This window comes from Apostichopus japonicus, chromosome 1 (assembly GCF_037975245.1).
Source record: "Apostichopus japonicus isolate 1M-3 chromosome 1, ASM3797524v1, whole genome shotgun sequence".
NCBI classification, from domain to species: domain Eukaryota; kingdom Metazoa; phylum Echinodermata; class Holothuroidea; order Aspidochirotida; family Stichopodidae; genus Apostichopus; species Apostichopus japonicus.
This window is the reverse complement of record NC_092561.1, coordinates 19,052,848-19,070,811: the sequence shown is the minus strand read 5'-3', so window position 1 is coordinate 19,070,811 and position 17,964 is coordinate 19,052,848. Positions and strand designations below refer to the sequence as shown.

At 39.7% G+C, this 17,964-nt stretch overlaps 1 long non-coding RNA gene across 1 annotated transcript in view; it reads right to left on the bottom strand.

Annotated features, from left to right (window-relative positions):
• Positions 1-1,108: 1,108 nt before the first annotated feature.
• Positions 1,109-17,964, bottom strand: part of LOC139970318 (uncharacterized) — a 47,999-nt gene continuing 31,143 nt past the window's right edge. Inside the window, exons 2-3 of the long non-coding RNA XR_011794114.1 lie at positions 6,212-6,496; positions 1,109-1,610 (exon numbers count right to left, since the gene is read on the bottom strand). This is a non-coding gene — a long non-coding RNA (uncharacterized lncRNA). The remainder of the gene's footprint in view (positions 1,611-6,211; positions 6,497-17,964) is intronic.

Sequence of the window (17,964 nt, the reverse complement as noted above, 5' to 3'; positions counted from 1 at the left end):
GCTAACAAATTTGTTCATTCGAAATCAGTGTTTACTGGCGATGATATTGCCCTCTCGTTTATTAAGTATCTGGCAACAATAGAATTAAAGTTAATTTAAAGTTCTAATTGGCAACCTTGCACTTCGTTAGACGATTCCGACATGACTTGATGGTTCATTCAATAAACACGAGTTCTTTAGTAAACCTCGTTGTTGTTTTTAATACTTTCTTCATTGTGTCCGGCCTTCGACATGACAATTTGGGATTAACTGTACCCTTCTGTGATAAACTAAACCGATTTAAGGCAGTGATTCGTGGCAAACGAAAAGAATTACGCTGTCGAAGGGATTTCTATGGGTTTTTTTATGCTACGAAAAATATCATAGCAAAGGTATATGCGGACTGACTTTTTGGGACGGGGGGGGGGGGGTGAGGGGGGTTGTATTAAAACAGGTTATCACGTGAGTACGAGGAAACCTTGGGAACACCATGTTTTGATGAGGAATAGAGAACAGCCATTGCTTAGAAAATACCACCCTGTAAGCTGTTTGGAACATGTTTATCAAATTAATAAAATTTCTTCACGCATGAAGCAAAAAAAAAAAAAAAAAAACGATTAATAAAACAAGAAAACGTCACAACAGTGCGATTTGGATCGAACCACAGTAACAATTGAAGAATTGTTGAACCGATCAAAAACTGAATGATGAACTCGACAGAGTTATTGTACTAAAAATTATGTATATATATATTTTTATGGTTATACATCAATTCACCACGCATACAATTATAAAATACCTCGCACACACTTACACCATGAACAAAAAAACAAAAAAAACACACACAAGATTGCGTGCATATTATTTTCTCGGTCTCGGGTAGAAGCAAAATTAAAAGAACCCACTACCAACTACAAAGTTCTTCAAAAAAACTAATATTAATAATACAACTATAACTGAGTAACTTAGAATAATGATGTTCATACTTTGCATCGCTTTCTGGCACCAATTTCCATCTCGATCTTCTGGGCGATATTCCACTGTGGCTGATATTTTGACCTAGTGAAGTTGTCAACGGAAATGTGGTTTTTACACCCCTCCCCATCCACCCCCCCCCCCACACCACCCGCTCGCCCCGTTGAGTATTTTTTGTTATACGATCAAGGGTGTTTAGATGTAACATTGGGTTATATTTGTACCTCTTTCTCAAGTCATTTATCGGACCGTTATGTTCAAGATTTTCCACATTAATTATTTTCCAAAACATTTATCAACCAGTTATTCTTTTTCGGAAGTTTTTGGGCTTTTACAAATTGATTCTTTGCGACCCTAAATGAAAGGCTCGCGATACCCAGTTTGAATACCAGGGGAGATAGAACCCTTGTTATATACTAGTCTTCAATTTCTAACGTCACTTGTGAGTCTATTTCGGCTTTTTTGGCTTCTTGTTTAGCAACGTATGTTCGTAATTTCTCCAGGACGGCTAGGGTGTTTTCTGAAGGGTTCTTTTTGCTTAGTCTTTCCATACAAGTCACCGCATCGTTGTACTGTTTAGCTCTCACCATTATCACGCATATGTTATGTTCACATTGCAGATTTTCTGGATTTACACGTAAGCAATTTTGAAAACACTGTAACGAAAAAAAGGAAGAAACGAAAAGAAAAAAATCATACAAATACACACGTCAAGTGATTCAATTAATCAGTCACAAATTAAGTGCATGTATAAAATCAAATGTAAAAAAAAAAATGGATCATAATAGTAGGTGGGAGAGAGTTGATTCATAGGGGTTGTGGGGGGGGGGGAATAATGGGTTAACCGGTCTTGCTATGTCTTAATGTCCATTCCAAAAGAACTGCATTATTTCGTCTCTTTACGATTATAGTGTTGATCGACTGAGTGGAATAGGATCAGGGGTCCACAGAGCCAGGGGGGGGGGCAAGAGGGGTAAGTGACCACAGCCCCTCAGTTTTTTGAAGAAAAAAAACCCCTCAAAAGTACTGACTATTTTTTCTTAAACAAGAAAGGATTGTTTTGGTTCAAAAGCTTTACTGATATACAGGTGCTGTGGCCGAGTGGATAAAGCCCGTTGTATTTTGAAGCAATGAGGTTTAGCAATCGGGAGGTCCTGGGGTTCGATACCCGGCCGGGCTATATAGTAAGGTGGGCTTTTTATCCAAGAGCAATCTACGGTTCTCCCATCTGAAATGATTTTCTAATTGAAAAGATTACAAATGTGAGTTGAAATTCTGCACTGAAAGCCACCCGACGCGTAAGTTGTATAAGCTCTTGCGGGTTTCTACCACATTTGAAGTGGTTACTTAAGCGTCGTAAAAATGACTGCTGATTATTATTATTATTATTCATATTTTCGTAATGAAAATAATTTAGTTGCTTTAATTAGGAGGTTTACTTCTTGATGCAAATTTATGAAACGCATGTAAATAAAAATTGTGTCCCTAGGATGTTAGAAATAAAAAAAAATATAGACATTCTTATATTGGATTTCTTGTCCGCGCAGAATTCATTTTGTTTGAAAGTTTCGAGGTAACTTTGTCCAATTCTTTTGCCCCATCTAATCAATGATACATTCAACATGGTAACCAATTTGTGTGTTATAACTCTACAATAATGTTGTAATAATATTGACTTATACTTGAGGGTCTCGTTAAGATTGCAATCAGTTTTAAGAAAGCATTGAAAAGATCAGATCTAGGACCGAAATGAATTTGGCACGATTTGTTAGTATACTTTGGCAGTTAAGTACATGTATAATGGGATCAGCTTGAGACAAATGCAGTTTGCGTTGCGGTAGCTTCCTTCCGCTCTATTTACTAGCTACCCTCACCACCCGATCCATACCCCTCACCCTGACCAATATTAAAGGCTGTGAAGATTCGCGCAAAAAAGAAACGTCTAATGCCGGTAATCTGACCTAGTTTCGAATGAGGTGTAACAGAAGTGTTAGACACCACCATCGATCCCAGAAAATACACACACCGCTTGCTACCGTCGGTAATAAGACACTAGCGTACATAAGTCAGTACATACAGCTGCGGTCAGTACCCACAGCACAGTCTATAAACGATACAGCGATGGACATCTCAGGTCCAGCTTAAGATAATTAAGGTATCACGTTTCATTAATGTCTGCATTTTGTAGCGACACGAACAAAACGTCACTTGCAAGCAACAAAAAGTTAACTATTTCTGATGGCCGGGCGCGGTTTGGAGCGAGTCTTCAATGCCTTTAAGGTATTAGTCTATCTTACAGTTCCACCAAGCCGTCGACGTAGAGTTCACCTAGACGCTGCCAGGCTTTACCATCGCCAGGATAGAGCTAGAGGGTGATCACGTGATCAGAAAATACATTGAAGACAATAAAAAAAAACACAGATGGCAGGCAGCCAGTTGGGACAATTGTTCTATCGCTAATACCACTCTAAACTGTCATTCTGTTTCCTGCTTTGAAGCAGCATTTTGCGTCTTTTTTTCTCAACCTCACTGACTCCACTACGCCATAACGACATACATAACTAGCTTATCAATTTAAATCTTACTTCAAATGGTGGCATAAAAGTCATGTCATTTTTCAGTTTAGCTTAGACATTCGTCATACATTCGTCACTCCGCTAGAACTTAATTTTAAAGTTAATTAAACATACATTATAAGTGCCCGGATGCAATGTATAAAGCAGTACGGTAGTTTCTGTAAACTTATGTTCTGTATATTTTCAAAAGGTGTGATTTCTAAGATTTCTGTTCGATTTAGGCAGAGACATTTTAGTAAAGTATACAAAGGGTGATTCTGATCGCTGTAAATCTTATTAACTATTCTTGTAAACTCACTTCTTGCAGCAGCATTAACTTTTTCTAAAAGTAAGTATAATAAAAATGAAATAGTCAACCGCAACTATTATAAATATGTTCTCTTGAGTTGACATAGGCAGTGGGCCCATAATGTCAAAAGCCACTCTTTCCATGGGATATCCAAAAAACTAAGATCAGCCATAGCCGCAATTGGCTTACGATTAGGTGAATTTCGTCTGGCACAATTCACAAACTGCCGCACCCAATGACATAGGTCCTAATGATAACCCACCCAGTAATAAAGTTGCTGAACTTTATCATATGTTCAAGCCTGATCTAAACGACCACTCATTACAGTACAATGAGCCTTGTCGAAAATGTCCTCCCTCAAGGCCATCGGAACAACTATTTGTCTGAACTTTACACCTTGGTTAACTTAGAACCATCATGATAAAACTCCAGATACAGATGCAATTTCAACTGCTTCCTCATAAACCAATAGGCTTTTGTCTCCCTACTATGAAACGAAACCTCATACTTATTCGGTCGTTGACCCTTTTCAAGCCATTGGATTACTGGTTTTAAATACTGCTCCGCTCTTTGGGCAGATTGTAATCCTGTTGGGCCGCACCACTTTTTGACGAAACATGTTCAAGATATTGACCTTTATGTGGAGGTTGGCTAAAACAGTATCCATTAAATCTGTCAAAAGTGGCTGGGACATTTTTTGAAACCAAGGGGCATTACTTGATACAGGTAAAGTCACCTACCAGTTGTAAAGGCAGTTTTCGGGCGATATTCAGGGGCTAATACCTGCCAATAGCCGATGGCCAAATCTAACGTCGCCAACCATTTGCCCCCCCCCCACTCCCCCAGTGAATATAAGCTTTCCTCGAACCTTGTTAGATGGTATGAATCTACACGTATGACTTAATTAAGTTTTCTATAGTCCTTGCAGAATCGGGTGGAACCATCTTTTCTCACAAGTACTATCGGGCTCGACTATGGACCATTAGAAGGCGTAATTACTACAGCATTTAACATATCGTTAGCCTAATCTTCAATTTCGGTTTGCTGGAGTACAGGAAACGACGTACATATTGCTTAAAGGGAGCCAAATGTCCTGTCTCGATATGATAAAACTCAAATAAAGTCATAAAGAATTACCCTTCAAAGGAGAAAGTATCCCTATTAATTTTAGAAATTATTGTACCCTCTCCTTTTGACCTTCATCAAACCACTGACTACTTGTATCGAAGAGCTCACCGAGGAAGGGAGTTGGGGCTAGGCCTTCTTGACCAGCCACTCCTTCTGATTGATGTAGCATGTATAAACAATTACTAGCTCATGTTTCAATTTCGTTACTTACATTGGTATATGACAGTTAAGTGTTACCATAACCACCGTATGAGCGATCAACAAGACCAGGTCTTTTTTCCTGAAATTTAGTTTAGACCTTAATAACCCCTTTCCTGCACATCAATGCGAGGAGTATGTAGCTCTTCTGGGAAAAAAGTTTCACTATTTGGTGGGATAGTAACAGTTTCTAACAGGGTAGCTTTACAACATTTTGCTACGAATGTGGTTCCTCGTTTACAAGCTTCACATCACGCTACCAAATCACAGTACACCATGTTGAAGGTCAAGTATCCCCCATGACCTTGTAGAAAGACAATGCCAAAATCCCGCTACAGCATAAAACTGGATGTTCGGTTTAAACTTGCCCCACGGCCAGACTGACTACTCCTCGGCCTTCCAAGCCGAGATACTCTCCCCAACCCCAATTATTGGACATTACACGAATCTAGGGTCTCCTAAGTAAACTGGGCAGCATCTCCAATACACCGAGTGCATTGATGTAAATTTGGACTAGATCTTGATCAAAAACTTTTCATCCACACCATTCACACGACCAGCTAATCTGAGACTCATTTTCGGTACTTTGAATGTTTTCACTTAGCCTCCCATCGGCCTAAAAGTATGACTACAATTAGTTTAACAGTCTCCCATTGGTTGTCAGGCTGGCTGCGAGTTCCCGATTTAAAGCTTCCGATTGGGCATTCTCTTTTTAAATGGCTTGGGTTACCCCAAACCCAACAACCAACATTTTTGTGAGGAACTTACAATACCTCTGAACAGCCCGTGGGTTACCCTTACTAAACATCAATTCGTTAACTGCTGAATTTGTAAAGCTAGGTCATGATGAATTTATCGCATGTGGCTCTTCACTAGCTGAAACTACTAGATTCTAACCTTTCCTAGAAAATTTTAATTCCATGAGAGCTTCTAAATTAGAGTCGCGATTTAAGGACGCTAACATTAACAATTTCGAGGAAGCAATAAGCCTTGCACAAGATCGTGATACGTGGCGGAGGTTAATCACTAAGCATGTCGGATAGACGAGACTCAACTTACTACTTACTTCTATGAGAAATTCTTCCTCCTTTGCCGCTTCCAGTGTTTGTTACACAGACACGGGTTTACGCGGCCTCACAACAGTACGGTGTACCGAATTATCTAAACAGAATAAATGGAATAATCACTTTCCAATTCGTTCTCAACTTCTGCAGGCATGTCTGAATATGCTGAATTCACCATCCTTCGAATGTCAGCTGCCAACTCAGCCAAATATATACCCTGTTTAATGCCTACGAATTCTAAGAAGTGCCTGATACAACTCGTTCTGCCCATACGTTCCAAATCGTATCTGAAACAAGCAACACACATTCTAATGTATTACCTTTACAGAATTTTCAAATGTTTTAAAATCCAGAAAATATACATGTAAGTGTATATTTATAAATAGGATATGAAGAACAGTTAAGAGATATCAAGAATAAAATAGCATGTAATATATGTACAAGTAATAAATCAAAAGTTAATAAAAGAAATCAAGTAAGTTAGAGTCTGGCTTACCCCTATATGACCGAGCTGCATCCCCCTGCAGCTGTGTCAAGAAGAACAATAACTTATCCGCATCTTTCCATTCCTTCACATTACCACACAATTCAAAATGAGCCTTATAATCTTCACTTCCACCTCGATTATCCCAATATGGGCTAATCGCCTTTGTGCTATATAATTCACCCGTGGATGGATATAGAGTCTCAGTAATATTACATTCAATAAACAGTGAAATGTTTGTAAGTTGATTACAACATGAAATAATACATTCCTCTAGCATATCAAACCAATAAATTTTAATATATGTAATGATTGCTAGTCAATAGCCAGGTTGTTGCCCTGTAAAAGCTAGATATGAGTTGGGACACATTTGTTTCTCCATGATTTGACTGTTTTAACGTCCACCCATCGATGAGCGTCACAAACTTAAACAAAAATTGACAACTGATTGCTGCCTACTTGCAAAAAAAAACATTTTCGGTGGGAAAAGATACACTGCTTTGATTGTAGGCTACCTATCAGTACTGAAAAATACAACTTACACCGACAAGATTGAACTGTAATGAATAGTTAGTGTAACGACGATTCACTCTGTATAGTCCGCTCTTGTTCATGCCGCGTGTATAAATGTTATGTATGTTCTGTCAGATAACACTGGAATTCCTAGTAGTAAAAACAGATTTCTTACTAGTAGTGCAGCTGTAAATAGCCAATCACATGGACTGTTTTTTAATTAAATAACATACAAGAGGCTAGGAAACATTTAGGGTTTCTAGGAACTATTTAAACCTGACTTTTATCCAAGAAAAAAAAAACTTTCTGTTCAACATTGATAAATTTACCAGAAATGATATTGCTTTTAATGACGTTTGCATCCGGGTATAAAAATATGGTATATATAAGGGAAAAATCTACGCTATGACTGTCATTGTCTTTAAACCTTCAAAATGTGAGTTAAAAAGGCAAATGCATTGTAATCATACTGCAGATACATAAATTTGAGACAAAAAATAACACAATGAGAAAATTATTCTTTGTTTGTACCAACTTATGTATTTCATGTTATATTTTATCTACATGACCATAAACTGAAATTTAGTACGTTAATTTCTTACATGAATTAAAAGGAAGAAAAATACCTCTTGTCCCTGTACAAAAGTGAATCAGTGAAACAAATACACCCCACAACTGCAAGGGAGTGTCATTTAGCACCAAGAAGAAACACCATTAATGGCTTACAATACAGTTCTGAGGGGCGTACCAATACGCCCCGCTACTGGTTGGAGTGTCATTTAGCACCAAGAAGTAACAACATTTAGTGGCTTGCAATACAGTTCTGAGGGGCGTACCAATACGCCCCACTACTGGTTGGAGTGTCATTTAGCAACAAGAAGTTACAAAATTTAGTGGCTTGCAATACAGTTCTAAGGGGCGTACCAATACGCCCCGCTACTGGTTGGAGTGTCATTTAGCACAAAGAAGTAACACTATTAAGGGGCGTACCAATACGCCCCGCTTCTGGTTGGAGTGTCATTTAGCACAAAGAAGTAACAAAATTTAGTGGCTTGCAATACAGTTCTAAGGGGCGTACCAATACGCCCCGCTAATGGTTGGAGTGTCATTTAGTTCCAAGAAGTACCAACATTTAGTGGCTTACAATACAGTTCTAAGAGGCGTACCAAAACGCCCCGCTACTGATTGGAGTGTCATTTAGCACCAAGAAGTAACAACATTTAGTGGCTTACAATACAGTTCTGAGGGGCGTATCAATACGCCCCACTATTGGTTGGAGTGTCATTTAGCAACAAGAAGTTACAAAATTTAGTGGCTTGCAATACAGTTGTTCTAAGGGGCGTACCAATACGCCCCGCTACTGGTTGGAGTGTCATTTAGCACAAAGAAGTAACACCATTAAGGGGCGTACCAATACGCCCCGCTTCTGGTTGGAGTGTCATTTAGCACCAAGAAGTAACAAAATTAAGTGGCTTGCAATACAGTTCTAAGGGGCGTACCAATACGCCCCGCTAATGGTTGGAGTGTCATTTAGCACCAAGAAGTACCAACATTTAGTGGCTTACAATACAGTTCTAAGGGGCGTACCAATACGCCCCGCTACTGATTGGAGTGTCATTTAGCACCAAGAAGTAACAACATTTAATGGCTTACAATACAGTTCTGAGGGGCGTACCAATACGCCCCGCTACTGGTTGGAGTGTCATTTAGCACCAAGAAGTGACAAAATTTAGTGGCTTACAATACAGTTCTGAGGGGCGTACCAATACGCCCCGCTACTGGTTGGAGTGTCATTTAGCACCAAGAAGTAACAACATTTAGTGGCTTGCAATACAGTTCTGAGGGGCGTACCAATACGCCCCGCTACTGGTTGGAGTGTCATTTAGCACAAAGAAGAAACACCATTAAGGGGCCTACCAATACGCCCTGCTTCTGGTTGAAGTGTCATTTAGCACAAAGAAGTAACAAAATTTAGTGGCTTGCAATACAGTTCTAAGGGGCGTACCAATACGCCCCGCTAATGGTTGGAGTGTCATTTAGTTCCAAGAAGTACCAACATTTACTGTAGTGGCTTACAATACAGTTCTAAGGGGCGTACCAAAACGCCCCGCTACTGATTGGAGTGTCATTTAGCACCAAGAAGTAACAACATTTAGTGGCTTACAATACAGTTCTGAGGGGCGTACCAATACGCCCCGCTACTGGTTGGAGTGTCATTTAGCACCAAGAAGTAACAACATTTAGTGGCTTGCAATACAGTTCTGAGGGGCGTACCAATACGCCCCACTACTGGTTGGAGTGTCATTTAGCAACAAGAAGTTACAAAATTTAGTGGCTTGCAATACAGTTCTAAGGGGCGTACCAATACGCCCCGCTACTGGTTGGAGTGTCATTTAGCACAAAGAAGTAACACTATTAAGGGGCGTACCAATACGCCCCGCTTCTGGTTGGAGTGTCATTTAGCACAAAGAAGTAACAAAATTTAGTGGCTTGCAATACAGTTCTAAGGGGCGTACCAATACGCCCCGCTAATGGTTGGAGTGTCATTTAGTTCCAAGAAGTACCAACATTTAGTGGCTTACAATACAGTTCTAAGAGGCGTACCAAAACGCCCCGCTACTGATTGGAGTGTCATTTAGCACCAAGAAGTAACAACATTTAGTGGCTTACAATACAGTTCTGAGAGGCGTATCAATACGCCCCACTATTGGTTGGAGTGTCATTTAGCAACAAGAAGTTACAAAATTTAGTGGCTTGCAATACAGTTGTTCTAAGGGGCGTACCAATACGCCCCGCTACTGGTTGGAGTGTCATTTAGCACAAAGAAGTAACACCATTAAGGGGCGTACCAATACGCCCCGCTTCTGGTTGGAGTGTCATTTAGCACCAAGAAGTAACAAAATTAAGTGGCTTGCAATACAGTTCTGAGGGGCGTACCAATACGCCCCGCTAATGGTTGGAGTGTCATTTAGCACCAAGAAGTACCAACATTTAGTGGCTTACAATACAGTTCTAAGGGGCGTACCAATACGCCCCGCTACTGATTGGAGTGTCATTTAGCACCAAGAAGTAACAACATTTAATGGCTTACAATACAGTTCTGAGGGGCGTACCAATACGCCCCGCTACTGGTTGGAGTGTCATTTAGCACCAAGAAGTGACAAAATTTAGTGACTTACAATACAGTTCTGAGGGGCGTACCAATACGCCCCGCTACTGGTTGGAGTGTCATTTAGCACCAAGAAGTAACAACATTTAGTGGCTTGCAATACAGTTCTGAGGGGCGTACCAATACGCCCCGCTACTGGTTGGAGTGTCATTTAGCACAAAGAAGTAACACCATTAAGGGGCCTACCAATACGCCCTGCTTCTGGTTGAAGTGTCATTTAGCACAAAGAAGTAACAAAATTTAGTGGCTTGCAATACAGTTCTAAGGGGCGTACCAATACGCCCCGCTAATGGTTGGAGTGTCATTTAGTTCCAAGAAGTACCAACATTTACTGTAGTGGCTTACAATACAGTTCTAAGGGGCGTACCAAAACGCCCCGCTACTGATTGGAGTGTCATTTAGCACCAAGAAGTAACAACATTTAGTGGCTTACAATACAGTTCTGAGGGGCGTATCAATACGCCCCACTATTGGTTGGAGTGTCATTTAGCAACAAGAAGTTACAAAATTTAGTGGCTTACAATACAGTTCTGAGGGGCGTATCAATACGCCCCACTATTGGTTGGAGTGTCATTTAGCAACAAGAAGTTACAAAATTTAGTGGCTTGCAATACAGTTGTTCTAAGGGGCGTACCAATACGCCCCGCTACTGGTTGGAGTGTCATTTAGCACAAAGAAGTAACACCATTAAGGGGCGTACCAATACGCCCCGCTTCTGGTTGGAGTGTCATTTAGCACCAAGAAGTAACAAAATTAAGTGGCTTGCAATACAGTTCTAAGGGGCGTACCAATACGCCCCGCTACTGATTGGAGTGTCATTTAGCACCAAGAAGTAACAACATTTAGTGGCTTACAATACAGTTCTGAGGGGCGTACCAATACGCCCCGCTACTGGTTGGAGTGTCATTTAGCACCAAGAAGTGACAAAATTTAGTGGCTTGCAAAACAGTTCTGAGAGGTGTACCAAAACGCCCCGCTAATGGTTGGAGTGTCATTTAGCACCAAGAAGTTACACCATTAGTTCTGAAATAACATAATAACACCATTAGGTGGCTAAGAATGCAGTTCTGAAGTCCGTACCAATACACCCCCTACTGCTCGGAGTGTCATTTAGCAATAAGAAATTACATCATTAATAACAACAATAAGTGGCTTACAATGCAGTTCTGAAGGATGTACTATTCAGACCCTCAGATTGCTCTAATGGGCATACTGATACCCCTACTAATAATTTTATACCAAAAAAGTACAATAATAAGAGAAGTCACTGTAACCTTACCCAACCCTCCCACCCCCCCCCCCCCTTTTTATTTCCATTACACTTAAAACAAGCATTTTAGGATTTGCAGAGTAGAAGACCATGTGGCTGTTCCAGTGTTGCCACTTCCTAAAGATGAACACATATACCCTACAAGACAATTAACCTCCCTGTTGTCCCCAAATGACCTTTGACCTTCACCAAACTCAATACGCTTCTTTTAATCAGTGCTATACACATTTTTTTCATCCTCTGTGATCTAGGATCATCCCTAGCAACAATAGGCACAGTAAGTTCTGTGCCATCATCCCATCAAAGTTTCCTTGCAATGGTTTTCCTCTTGAACGCAATGGCCAGACCAAACAGACTCAGTGTGAGCATTTCTGTGTCATCTTCAGAAAAAAAGAGAGAAATAAAACTTTATTCTACACTGACAGTCTAACCATTTTATTTATTTTTTATCTGTTGCATTGATAGTAAAAAAACAAATGAACAAAGACTGCAAATGTTTTTTTTTGATATGATAAGTTAGCAGGACTATACTGTCATATGATTGCAGTGCTATCACTCTGCTGTCCTCTACAATCTGATTAATACTATGACAGAGGTCACATGTCTGCCTGTATTAGTAGCCTACATGTTGTTCCCATTATACAAGTGAAGATTCCATTTGAATGTAATGTGTCCCCTTGGAGTAATATTGAATTAAAACATTGAATTTAATTTGATGTGACATGTGACCTATGTTTCTGGGGGGTCTGCTAGACATAGACTTTAACCCTAAAACACCTTCATACCAAGTTTTAAGAAAATCAACACAGCCATTTAAGAGGTCTGTTTGACATAAAATTGGACACCCCACACAGACAACTTTTACCCCTCCCTCAGTCAAACACTTCCGGTGACCATGCAATACCCCACAATGAATGACCCCTATTGGGAAAACTAACCACTACCATGGCAACTGTTGCGTAATACTGTTAATGGTCCAACTGGCAAAGGAACTACAATATTGTACCTAATCCTCCCTATGAGAGTGATTAGATAACAATTATTTGAAAATTCACATACTGTAAGAGAGCGATTCTGTGTGCACAACACAAAGTTATGTGTTATGTGTAGACAAGGACTTTTCATACACACTTTCAATGTCTTAATGCATAGGTCATTGCAACCTGAATATACAATATGGAGGAATGAGATGAATAACTGCTCGGCAGAAATTCTTCTACAACAAGAGCCCAAGGGCACTGTGGTTCCTTGCTTAGGGTATATGACAATACACATAATATTATCAAGCAAGATTGGGCTCAAATAGTCCAAGTAATTGTGGTCCTACATGTTCCCATAAAGTAACCAACACTATAGACAACACTTTTGTGATCACAAAATGTGATCAGATTTTTGATCAAAAGACACTTTTGAGATCTAAATATGGCGTCGGAAATGTAACAAATATAAGAGACCTACAAGCGTGTCAACAGATATGATAACATTGGTGACCTCAGATGACATGACCTTTAAGTTTTAAAATGTTCCACCACCCCATTCACAACTTGTCCCAAAATATCAACCATTTCACACCTTGGCATTGAGATTTAATTGCATTAAATGTCAAAAAATTAACTTTGAACTTGTATACATAACTTCACACACAAAGGTCACCCGGAGGTCAACCAATTGACATTTTTGATCGGTGAGACCTAAATAGAACATGACTGTAAAAATTCAAACATTTTTTCTTTGCCCATTTTCTCCCCCCCCCCCAAAAATACTACTTTTTTAACATTAGCTGACCTTTGGTGACGTTGGATCACATGACCATTAAGTTTGAAAATATTCCCCTATACCATTTGCAACTTGTCCAAAAAAATCAACCTTGTAACACCTTGGCACTGGGAGTTATTGCATTAAATGTCTGAAAATTAACTTTGACCTCATATAACTTCGCACACGAAGGTCACACGGGGGTCAACCCATTGACATTTATGATCAGAAGGTACCTTTAACATCTGAAAATAGCATCGAAACTGTAAAATTCCACAAAACACGAAAAGGTCACCAGAGGTCAAATTGAGGTCAGGGGTCACCCAGATGCGGGTCGACAAATGGATTACATTGAAGCAACTCCCAACCCTAACAGACAATTTGTTCTCAAGTTATCACAAAAATACTAGTTTTTTTTATCATTAATTGACCTTTGGTGACCTCGTATCACATGACAGTTACGTTGGAAAATATTCCCCTATACCATTTGCAACTACTCCAAAAATATCAAGCTTGTCACACCTTGGAACTGGGAGTTATTGCACTAAATGTCTGAAAATTAACTTTGACCTCATATAACTTCACACACGAAGGTCACACGGGGGTCAACCCATTGACATTTATGATCAGAAGGTACCTTTAACATCTGAAAATAGCATCGAAACTGTAAAATTCCACAAAACACGAAAAGGTCACAGAGGTCAAATTGAGGTCAAGGGTCACCCAGATGCGAGTTGACAAATGGATTACATTGAAGCAACTCCCAAACCTAACAGACAATTTGTTCCCAAGTTATCGCAAAAATACTAGTTTTTTATCATAACTTGACCTTTGGTGACCTTGTATCACATGACCGTTAAGTTTAAAAATATTCCTCTATACCATTTGCAACTACTCCAAAAATATCAGGCTTGTCACACCTTGGAACTGGGAGTTATTGCATTAAATGTCTGAAAATTAACTTTGACCTCATATAACTTCGCACACGAAGGTCACACGGGGGTCAACCCATTGACATTTATGATCAGAAGGTACCTTTAACATCTGAAAATAGCATCGAAACTGTAAAAATCCACAAAACACGAAAAGGTCACCAGAGGTCAAATTGAGGTCAAGGGTCACCCAGATGCGGGTCGACAATTGGATTACATTGAAGCAACTCCCAACCCTAACGGACAATTTGTTTTCAAGTTATCGCAAAAATACTACTTTTTTATCATTAATTGACCTTTGGTGACCTCGGATCACATGACCATTAAGTTTGAAAATATTCCCCTATACCATTTGCAACTTGTCTCAAAATATCAACTGTGTAACACCTTGGTACTGGGAGTTATTACACTAAATGTCTGAAAATTAACTTTGACCTCATATAACTTAACATACAAAGGTCACCTTGGGTCAACTTATTGACATTTTTGATTGATGAGACCTAAATTAGAGCATCAAACTATACAAATTCAAACATTTTTTTCTTTGCCCATTTGCTATCCCCAAAATACTAGTTTTTTAACATTAATTGACCTTTGGTGACCTTGTATCACATGACCGTTAAGTTTGAAAATATTCCCCTATACCATTTGCAACTTGTCCAAAAATATCAACCATGTCACACCTTGGAACTGGGAGTTATTGCATTAAATGTCTGAAAATTAACTTTGACCTCGTATAACTTCGCACACGAAGGTCACACGGGTGTCAACCAATTGACATTTTTGATCGGAAGGTACCTTTGAGATCCAAATCTAGCATCAAAACCAAACATTTTCTTTTTTGCTCGTTTCCTCCCAAAATAAGCACATTTTTTCTAATGTGACCTTTGACCTTTTGACCTTGGTTTCAGGTGTAGTTTAATCTCCTGATTCCAAAAAACAAAACGACAAGTCTGTACAACCATCCTAACTCCGACCGAAAAACTTTGACCCCATATAACCTCACATATAAAGGTCACACGGGGTCAACCTGATGACATTTATGATCAGAAGGTACCTTTGACATCTGAAAATAGCATCAAAACTGTAAAAACCCCCAAAAACATGTAAAGGTCACCAGAGGTCAAATTGAGGTCAAGGGTCACCCTGATGCGGGTCAACAAAAGGATAACATTGAAGCAACTCCCAACCCTAACGGACATTTTGTTTTCAAGTTATCACAACTAGAGCACCAATGGTGCAGAAGCTCATACCTTTTCGAGCTTAAAAATGTAGGGCCCACAAAACCAATTTTGGGCCCGTGAGGGATACCCCCCACCCCCTCCATTAGCAGAATCCTGGCCACACCACTGGCTATAATTCCTATTTTCCCCTTTAAATCCTATTTTACCCACTCTCTCAAACAATACCACTGACCTACCCTATTAAACTTTCTCCCCTCTACCTTAGCAGACATAACAAGCACTCCCTACAAGGCATAAATTCACAAGCTGCCTACATACCTCAGGCTCAAAGACTTCTAAGAATCGGCAAGTGCTGATTGGCTATAGGGCTCTCACGCTTACAGTTCAACAGTTAATAACAACTCCCAGTCCTGCTTTAATTCCACTAACAGCCTCTGCAGAGCTTAACCACAAATGTAAACAAACACTGCAGACACTGGGAGACAAATTAAAGGAGCTTTGGCAAAAAGTGAAGGCTCAGATTTTTTTAAACAATGGGGATTAATTGTAATTAATTAACTTTTGACCCAAAATTTTTAGGCATCACCTTGTTCATACACAATCCAACAATCATCAGTTCAACTTTGAATATGATCCATCAAAATCTTGAGAAGATTGAGATATTTGAAAATATTACAAAGAATGACCCCCGATGACCCCCTAAATGACCTTTGACCTCAATTTTCCGAACACCCCTCGTAACTCTCATCCCGAGGAACATTGTGACCAAGTTTCATTATAATTGGCCATACACTGTACGAACAGGAGCAATTTGAAAATATAGGGCCGCGGCCCGGGCCACAAAAGACCCCTTAGTTGATCTTTGATCTCAAATTCATGAACACCCTGAAGGTAAAACTACCATAGTACTATCGTGACAAACCCTCAACATTGTACCATGGAATCTGTAGGAGAAGAAGCATTTTGCGTATTTCCACAAAATGGCCCATTACGGCCCACAGGTGACCTTTGACCCCAAATTTTGGATCATCTCTGATGGACCTATACCTAATGGTCCTTGTGTCCAAGTTTCATGAAAATCCATCAAACACTGTGTGAGTGGGAGCGGTTTTACCAATTGTTGACGGATAGAGTGATAGAGTGATAGAATGATAGAGTGATAGAGTGATAGAGTGATAGACGCCGCACTGTAACAATAGCTCACACCAGCATGCTGGTATGAGCTAAAAATACTAGTTTTTTATCATTAATTGACCTTTGGTGACCTCGGATCACATGACCGTTAAGTTTGAAAATGCTCCCCTAACCAGTTCACAACTTGTCCCACAATATCAATCTTGTCACACATTGGCACTGGGAGTTATTGCAGGTTTAATATTTTCGGTTTTTTGACCATAACTGACCTTTGGTGACCTTTGTGGGCACCAAAAACAATAGGGCACACCTTCTCCATATGGCGGATCTATAGTCCAAGTTTGGCCTCAATCCAACTTTCCCAAGCAAGCGTCACAGATGCACACACACACAGACACACGCACCCACACACACACGCCAACCTGACTGCATAGGTTCCTTTTGCTAAAGCAAGGAACCAAAAACAACATTCATAGTAGTCACCTTTACCTCAATGCTCATCTGATGCCTGGTTTCCCCTATTTTGATGTGCTTGTTTGCTAACCAAAGTTTTGTATCTTTACATTCTTGTCTGGATTGTGGATGCCACCAATAACTTCATAATGGTATCCATTTGCCTGAAAGAAAAATTTGTTACAAAATGTGAAAATGAATATATCAGTAACTTAAGTCAAAGTAGCGTAATGTCAGACTTTTGTCCTCAAAGATCAGGTGTAATTGACATGCAAACAGAAAGCCACAGGGCTTAGTGATTCCTTTGCCTATTGTTATTGTAGGGCATTGGAGGGGAGAGTTCTACTGAGTACATGGGATCCACAGTGAAATGAAAAAAAAATCTCTTGCAACTATTAGCAAAGGAGAACTAAATGTGTACTCAAAGATATGGTGTGGACAACCCTGAGTTATCATGTTTTCAAAGGTTTTTAATATTATGATGTGTGTAGGAATTCACATGTCAAGTAAAAGATCTGTTCATGTTGTTCTTCTTGTCTAGGGCTAATATTGCCATGTGCATGGTGAGGTACCATGTTTAAGAAGTTTTTCAGACTGAAATTAACTGACCTTGAGTGACCTTGACCGAAACAGCCAAAAAAATAGAAGACAAATGCTTAATTCCTATCAAATTTGAAATTTACCAAAACTTCACTTCTTCAGCTAGAAAAGTTGTCAGTTGTTGACCACTAGTCAGGGTTTTTGTTGAGAAATGAAGTAGATGGGTCAAGTTGAAAAGTAGGCGGGACTGTCTGTACGCGGACATGGGGGAGGGGTCTAACCCTCCCCCTCCCCTTTGCCGGAAAATTGCAATTTAAAAAG